Consider the following 9,534-nt stretch of genomic DNA (forward strand, 5'->3'; position numbering starts at 1 on the left):
TTGATCTTATAGGGAGATGCTAAAAGACTGAGGCTTTTTTCCCTGGAGCATTGGAGGCTGAGGTTGACCTTATAGAAGTTTATAAAGTCATGAGGGGCATGGATAGTATAAATAGCCAAGGTCTTTTTCCCAGGGTAGGGGAATCCAAAACTAGACAGCGTAGGTTTAAGGTGAGGGGGGAGAAATTTAAAAGAGTCCTGCGGGGAAACTTTATCATGCAGAGGGTGGTGTGTGTATGGAATAAGCTGCCAGAGGAGGTGGCTGGAGGCTGGTACAATTACAACATTTAAAAGGCATCTGGATGGGTACATGAATAGGAAAGGTTTAGAGGGATATGGGTCAAATGCTGGCAAATGGAACTAGATCAGTTTAGGATATCTAGTCAGCATGGACAAGTTGGACTGAAGGGTTTGTTTGCGTGCTGCATTAGTCTATGACTCTATGACTAAGTGAGAAGTTGTCTACTTTAGCAGGAAGGAAGAAAAAACAGGACATTATTTAAACAGCAAGAAATTGCAGAAGTATGTGATATCGAGGGATGTGGGTGTCCTGGTGGATGAATCACAAAATATTAGTATGCAGGAACAGTAAGTCATTAGCAAGGCAAATAACATAAATGTTTATTAGAAAGGGAATGTAATGTAACAGGAAAGATGTTTTACAGAAGCTACATGGGGCTCTGGTGAGAAATATATCTGTAGTACTGTGTATAATTTTCATCCCCTGATTTGAACAAAATGATATCACTGTTTTCCAAGCAGTTTGGAGAAGGTTCACTCAACTCATCCCTGACAGGCTGAACCTGGGGTTACCAGGTGGATGTTTTCACTTGTGGGAGATACTAGACCCAGGGGATACAGTTGAATAAGAGGTCTCCCTTTTAACATGCAGATTGGTTGCTGAATTTTACCAGAAATTGGCTAAGTGTCAATTTTGGTGAGTTTCACACAATATTTATTTCCAAGAATTCTCACAATATTTCTCGTTCAGTTTATCTCATTAAAAATGCACCATGCCACATGTTCAATGCTCTCTCTCACCAGAGAGAGAAGTACTTTTCACTGCTGGGACCTCTCAGAATTCCTGCCCCTGGTGCCATTTTTAAATCCTAGCCATGCTGACAGACAAGCCATGCCAGGTATGGGTTGCCCTTCACTGTGCACATAGTTATACTAGGCTAGCAAACAAACAATTCTCAGGGCACATAGGTGAAAACACAAGTGCACATTGATAAACATATTGCTATTTTGGGACCAAATTACACAGATTACCCGTCTTCAGGGATCTCCCATTTTGGAACCCTATCTGGGAGAGTGCCACGCTTTCCCCAGTGCCCATAATCTAACATTCCTCACTGTTCAATGTGACACCATTGCATACTGGAAAGACTTCAAAGGACTGAAAACCTTCACTGCCAGACCTGCTGAGTTTCTCCTGCTGTTTTTGTTTCAGATTTCTATCATCTGTCAGCCCTGGGTCTGCGGCAGGTAGTGAGGGAACCAACAAGAGGGAAAAATATACTTGACCTCATTCTTACCAATCTGCCAGCTGCAGATGCATCTGTCCATGCTGGTATCTGTCAGTGACCTCCGCACAGTTCTTGTGGAGATGAATTCCCACCTCTACGTTGAGAATAATTTTCATCCTGTTGTGTGGCACTATCACCGTGCTAAATGGGACAGACTTCGAACAGATCTAGCAACTCAAGACTAGGCAGCCATGAGACACTGCGGGCCATCAACAGCAGGAGAATTGTACTCCAACACAATCTGCAACCTTATGGCTTGGCATATCCCCCACTCAACCATTACGATCAAGCCAGGGGATCAATCTTGGCGCATCGGAAGACGGTCGTGGTTGTTGGATGTCAGTCATCTCATTCCCTGGACATCTCTGCAGGAGTTCCTCAGGGTAGTCTCCTAGGCCCAACCATCTTGAGCTGCTTCATCAATGACCTTCCCTCCATCATAAGGTCCAAAGTGGGAATTTTCACCGATGCTTGCACAATGATCTGTACCATTCACGACTTCTCAGCTACTGAAGCAGTCCAGGTTCAAATGCAAATAGATCTCTCAATATCCAGGCTTGGGCTGACAAGTGGCACGCAACATTCATGCCACACAAATACCAGGCTATGACCATCTCCAATAAGAGACAATCTAACCACTGCTCCTTGATATTCAATGGTGTTATCATCACTGAATCACCCGTTATCAACATACTTGGGGTTATCATTGATCAGAAATTCAAATGGATTTGTCACATAGACATAGTGGCTACAAGACCAGGTCAGAGGTGAGGAAATACTGGAGTGAGTAACTCACCTCCTGTCTTGCCAAATTCTGTCCATCCTTTACTTATTAGGAGTGTGATGGAATACTCCCCGCTTGCTTGGATGGGGGCAGCTCCAACAACATTGAAAAAAGCTTGACACCATCCAGGACAAGGCAGCCCACTTGATTGGCACCACATCGTCAAACATCCACTCCCTCCACTATCAATGGTTAATAGCAGCCGTGTGTATCATCGACAAGATGCGGGGGATATGACTTGAGGCGACAGATTGTGTTGGAGGACAACTCTCCTGCAGTGTCTTATGGCTGCCTAGTCTTGAGTTGCTAGATCTGTTCGAAGTCTATCCCATTTAAAAATTCACCAAAGATCCTTTGACAGCACCCTATTACATACAGTTCTGGGCACCACACTACAAGAAGGATGTGGATGCTCTGGAGAGGATACAGGAAAGGTTTACCAGGATTTTGTCTGGTATGGGGGATTTTAGCTATGAAGAAAGGTTGGATGGACTGAGTTTGTTTGCTGTGCAATGCAGGAGGTTGAGAGGCAACCTAACAGAAGTTTATAAGATTAACCAAGCTGTTCAAGGCAGGAGGGAAAAAGAAAGAGGGCCAGTTAATCTGGCATCATTAGCAGGGAATGTACGAGAATCTTAATTAAGGAGGCGGTAATAAGGTAGTTGGAATATCACATTATGATTGTCTGTACTCCATGCAGTTTTAAGAAGAGGGAACAGTGCTTTATAACTTTTTCGGAGTTGCCAGTAACAGTGTAGATAAGGGGGGACTAGTTGATGTGATATATTTGGAATTTCAGAAGGCTTTGGCGCTACATAAAAAGATTCCTGATTTATTTATTTAATATTTATTTATTTAATATGCTGTCACTTGTACCTAGTTGCAGTGAAAAGTGGGTAATGTCGCCACATTCTGGTGCCATCTTGGATTACAGAATAAATTACTGAATAAATTGTATGAATGGTAAAATACTGAATAAATTAATATTAAATCGTTATTACTAAAACTGAAACAGCTTCAAAAGTTCATCTTTCCCTCTCCATAGCCTTCTCCCTCTCTGCACCTTCAGTCGCCACCATCCCACATTGTCCCCGGGATCCTGGCATTGTGGTCAAGCTCCAGCAGGTGGACTGCAGTGGTTCAAGCAAGCAGCTCACCACCACCTTCTCAAAGGCATCTCGAGACAGGTGGTAAAGGCTGGCCCACCAGCAATGGTCATGTCCTATGAGCTCCTTTTCTGCTGCCACTGGCACCAACCCTTCCGCGTCCACTACCTCTGAACTGGAGACGGTCACTCTGCGTGAGTCCCGCAGCCCCCCCCCACCATCCCTGCAACACTGGACGTTGTCTCATGGGGTCCTGGTTCTGAGTCAACCGGCTGGATCCTGGCTCGTCTTCTGATGCCATCACCCAAGATGCACAGGTTTAAGCCTATTGGGATTGGAGGTAACATATTTGCATTGAGTGAGAATTGGGTAACAGACAGGAAGCTGAGCAATAGGAAAATGTGTGTCCTATTTAGATGTAACACAGGAACATAGGAAATAGCAGAAGGAGTAGGTCATTCGAACCCTTGAGCCTGTTCTGCCACTGAACTAGATCATTTGACCTCAAAGCCATTTTCCCACACTATTTATATCTTTCTTTTTATTTTTAATATCTAGAAATATCTTGACCTCGGTGCTGAGTCAGACTCTACAATTCCAAATACTGACCACCCTATGCGTGAAGAAACTCCTCCTCATGTCAGTTCTACATGGCCTATGTTTTATTCTGAGACTGTAGTTCACAGGAAGAAATCCAGCTCTATTTACCTAATGTGACCTAGATAGGACTTCAGTCCCAATCAACACGGTTGACTCATAAAGCCAAGCAATATCTTATTTAATGGCTCCAAACAGGGACTACAGTGATTGAAAAAGATGGCAGACTATCACCTTCTCAGTGCTCAGTGTAAGTACGGACAGAGAATTAAATGATGGTTTTGCCAGGGGCTTCCAGTTCCCAGGAACTGATTAAACATATCCTTATGGCATCCCCAGTGTGCTTTAGAGCTGAAAGATTCCTTCTGAAGTGCAGTTGTTGTTGTTATGTCGGACAATGTGACAGGCAATTTGCTCAAAGCATGACTCAACAACAGCTAGAGAATGAATGATGAGCTAATCTGTTTTTGCTGATATTTAATGCTGTCCAGAACATGTGGGTAATTTTCCTGCTACAACTTTTGGAATACTGCATTCAATTCTGATCTCCCTGCTATAGGCAAGATGTTGTGAAACTTGAAAGGGTGAAGAAAAGATTTACATGGATGTTGCCAGGGTTGGCGGTTTTGAACTGTAGGGAGAGGCTGAATAGGTTGGGATTTTTTTCCCTGGAGTGTTGGATGCTGAGGAGTGACCTTATAGAAGTTTATAAAATCGTGAAGGGAATGGATAGGGTGAATAGCCAAGGTCTTTTCCCCAGGTTAGGAAAGGGCATAGGTTTAAGGTGAAAGCAGCCTAAGGGGCAACTTTTTAGAATTTCTGCAGTATGGAAACAGGCCCTTTGGCCCAACAAGTCCACACCGACCCTCAGAGCATCCCACCCAGACCCATCCCCCTAATCTACACATCCCTGAACACTGCGGGCAATTTAGCATGGCTAATCCACCTAACCTGCACATCTTTGACTGTGGGAGAAAGCCAGAGCAAACCAGAGGAAACCCACGCAGACACGGGGTGAACATGCAAACTCTACACAGACAGTTGCCCGAGGGTGGAATTGAACACAGGTCTCTGGTGCTGTGAGGCAGCAGTGCTAACCACTGAGCCAGTGCATGGATGGAACAAGCTGCCAGAGGAGGTGGTGGAGGCTGGTACAATTACAACATTGAAAAGGTATCTGGATGTGCACATAGGTGACTGTCACAAGTCTAGTAGTGTCACAGCATCTATATGTTTCAACTGAGCAGCACAATTGGAGCCTTACGTTTGATGACTTATCTGAAAGACTGCTCACCACACAGAACCAACCTAGATTATGGGTTAATGTCCTGGAAAGGAGCTTATTCAGAAATTAAAACTGCCAATAATGTTCATACTTCCATCAATGGATACTTTCAACTTTAACCTACATTCTCCAGTGTCATTGAAAAAGTGCAAGTGAATTCTGTATATTAGGTAGAAGTTAGTTTTGTCTCTGTTTATTTTAAAGACCATGATTTCATCCTGTTATGCGTATTACAAGCTGAGGCAATTGAGAACTGAAAGACCTAATTCTTTAAAACTGGAACATAAAAGTAGTAATTAATCATTGTTTATTGTTACAGTCTGAGGGAACTGAGACGTTTTCTGAGTTTTTGGTGCTGCAGGAAATTAATGGAAGGTTTCATCCATTCTGAGTTCCCCGGGGAAATGATAGAATAGCTTCTTCCTGATGAAAATGTCTAAGTGTGAAATGAAAGGACTGGAGAATCACATTAATCATACTGATAACATTTCCAACAGTTTACAGCCAAATGACTAACATACAAAACAGCTCATCTCTCTGGCTGCTTGCAATAGTCAGAATACTGACCGTGTTCAACCTGGCAAAACTTAGAACACAATGTCTAACATTATTTGTTATTAATTGGACAGCACTCACTGAACAAGCTTGAATGTGCCAAGAACTTCACAGACAAATAATTTAAGCTTATTAATTGGGCTAATATTGGGGCTTACTTACGCTTAATATAAATTACATATTTACATACTCAGGGAACTAACCCTGCACGATCAAGGAATGTGTGGAGGTTTTGCACCATTAAGGAAATTCTGTGGCTCAATGATTTCTTCGTACAAACTCCACGGCAACATCTTGGCCGATCAGAGTTGACTTGCCAACTAATCAACATCCTTTCCTCAAGTAGTATAAATTGTTGCTCCCTTTGAAATTTAGCATTCTTACATCTGTCCTGATGATTGCAAAACTAAAAACTTCAACAACCTGATTCTTTTTCCAAATATTTCTTCTTGTACTGCCACATAATTGTGCTGAAAGGATAAAGACATTTGAAAAGAAATTCAATTATCTTTATTCTTATGGGAAAGGGAGTGAGTGTATTCATGTCTGAGATGCTATCTGTTCCTAAATCAAAAACCATGTTCAGCAATGCAATAGTTTCTTTTAAGTCAGCAGATGGGGGGCTATTACTTACAGTGTAGAAGCAGGCCATTCAGCCCACACCAACCCTCCAAAGGGCATCCCACCCAAGCTCACTCCCTACCTGCATTCCCCACCCTAGACACTATGGGCAATTTAGCAGAACCAATCTACCTAACCTGTACATCTTTGGATGTTGGGAGGAAACCCACACACTCTTAGCTGCCAAATGCTGGAATTGAACCCAGATCCCTGCTGCTGTAAGGCAGCATTACTACCCACTGAGCTACCGTGCCACCCACACTAAACTTGCTAGAAGTTTATCTGGAAGGCAACGATCTCATCCCTAGGATATCACTGCAGGGTTTCCTCATGGTAGTGTCATAGGCACCATCATCTTAGTTTGTTTCCTCTAACATAAGGGCAGAATTGGGGATGTCCACTGATACTTGCATTGAGACTGAAACATTTCATCGCATATGGTAAGACAACATTCAGGCTTGGGCTATTAAATGGCAAGTAAAAGCCCCAACACACAAGTGCTAGGCAAGGACCATTTGTAACAAGAGAGAATGTTCAAGGATATTACCTTTGTTGAATCTCAGATTGATTTGAAATAATTAACTCTTTTTTTTCATTTTCAGGTCGATGATGCTTGACTCATGACAGTTAGAGCCAGAACATACAAATATGAGGGTGTACTATCAAGTATGGTAAGGGCAGGGGAAAATAGATTAAAACAAACAGAGAAATGTAAAGGAGAGGAGAAATTTAGAAATCCAACCATAAAAGTTGAGGTAGTATGAAAATAATGGTAAAGTCACTATTGTCTTGGCAAACTGTGAAACACCTCCCTCATTACAGAGGAATGACTGGTGGTGGTTTAACCTAAGGGCCACCATGCCTCAGACAAGGGGAAATGCTGACAAGGAGAGCCCTTCAGGGTAACCTCAGCCAGTGTAGGGATTGAACCATACAGTCAGCCTCATACTACAGTACAAACCAACTGTCCAACCAACCAAGCTAGTTAACCTCACTAGAGAAACACATCAGTGTGGGTCAGAACAAGGTGAGTGGAACAAGAATTGACAAAGACTTTAATGGTTCTAGCACATCAGAGAGTAAAACCATGCTGGCAGTTGTAGTAAAATAAATAAAACTGAAGTTATTCTATCTGAATGCATGGATCATCTTCAATAATTGACCAATGGCAAAAATAGAGATTGATGATTGCCATTACAGAAAAATAGTTATAATATTGGGGAGTGAATAGCCCAGAGTACACAAGATGTTGAGGTTGTACAGGACATTGGTCAGGCTTCTTCCAGAGTACTTAGTCCAGTTCTGGTCGCCCAGTTATAAGAAGGATATTATTAAGCTGGAGAGGGTTCAGAAGAGATTTACCAGGATGTTACCAGGTATGGAAGGTTTGAGTTATAAAGAAAGGCTGGATAGGCTGGGACCCTTTTCACTGGAGCCTAGGATGTTGAGAGACGACCTGATAGAAGCTCATGAAATAAAGAGAGGTACAGATAGAGTTAATGGTAGTTGCCTTTCCCTAGGAGGGAGGATTTCAAGACTAGGGGGCATATTTTTAAGGTGAGAGGAGAGAGATTTGAAAGAAGGCATAAGAGGCAAATTTTTTACACAGGGGGTTCCCGTGTGGAATGAACTTCTGAGGAAGTGGTGGATGTAGGCACAATTACAATGTCTGAAAAGACATTCAGATAAGTACATGAATAGGAAAGGTGTGGAGGGGTATGGGCCAGGAGCAGGCAAGTGGGACTAGTTTAGTTTGGGATTATGTTTGACATGGACAGGTTGGACCAAAGGGCCTGTTTCCATTTTGTATGACTCTATGACACTAAGATGTGGCTCCAATGATCTACAGATCAGAACTACAACTTGCGTGTAAAAGGGCATGTTGTCACAGTATTCTTGGAAGTCCAAAAGGTGTTTGATAAGGTACCACACAAAATGTTAACACAAAAATAAAGTTGCATACAGTTGGCGTGTGACATGTTACCATGGATAGAGGAGTAGTTACTGGTCAGGAAGATGAAAGTAGGGATAAATGGGACGTTATCAATAAGGAGGGTGTGACTAGTGGAATGCCATGGTGGAGCAGTCCAAAACTTGAGATCATCGATATAAAATGGTGCTTACTAAATCCAATAATGACCTCAGGAGAAATGCCTTTGCTCAGTGGCTCACCATAAGCCATAGGAGACGAATTAGGCTATTCAGCCCACTATTCTGCTCTGTCATTAGTTCAGGGCTGATATGTTTCTCAACCCCATTCTCCTGCTTTTTCCCATAACTTTTGATCCCCTTACCAACAAGAATTTATCTACCTCTGTCTAAATAGACTCAATGACTTGGCCTCCACAGCCTTCTGTAGTAATACGTTCCACAGATTAATCAACTCCTAGCTGAAGAAATTCTTCCTCATCTCTGTTCTGAAGGGTCATCCCTGCACTCTGAAGCTGTACCCTCAGGTTATAGCCTCTCTTACTAGTGGAAATGTCTTCTCCATATCTACTTTTTCCATACTTCTCAGTATTCTGTAAGTTTCAATGAGGACCCCCCCTCATCCTCCTAAACTCCACCGAGTACAGACCCAGAGACCTCAACCGCTTCTTGTATGCCACCCGAAGGTCGCAGGAACAGCAACTCATCTTCCGCTTGGGAACCCTGCAGCCCAATGGTATCAATGTTGATTTCACAAGTTTCAAAATCTCCCCTCCCCCTACTGCATCCCAAAACCAGTCCAGCTCGTCCCTGCCTCCCTAACCTGTTCTTCCTCCCACCTATCCCCTCCTCCCACCTCAAGCCGCACCTCCATCTCCTACCGACCAACCTCATCCCGCCCCCTTGACCTGTCTGTCCTCCCTGGACTGACCTATCCCCTTCCTAACTCCCTACCTACACTCACCTTTACTGGCTCCATCCCCGCCTCTTCGACCTGTTTGTTTCCTCTCCACCTATTCTCTCCTCTATCCCTCTTCTATCCGCCTCCCACTCTCTCTCTATTTATTTCAGAACCCCCTTCCCCTCCCCCTTTTCTGATGAAGGGTCTAGGCCCGAAACGTCAGCCTCT

Source organism: Rhincodon typus, chromosome 34, assembly GCF_021869965.1.
Source record: "Rhincodon typus isolate 14 chromosome 34, sRhiTyp1.1, whole genome shotgun sequence".
Lineage (NCBI taxonomy): Eukaryota > Metazoa > Chordata > Chondrichthyes > Orectolobiformes > Rhincodontidae > Rhincodon > Rhincodon typus.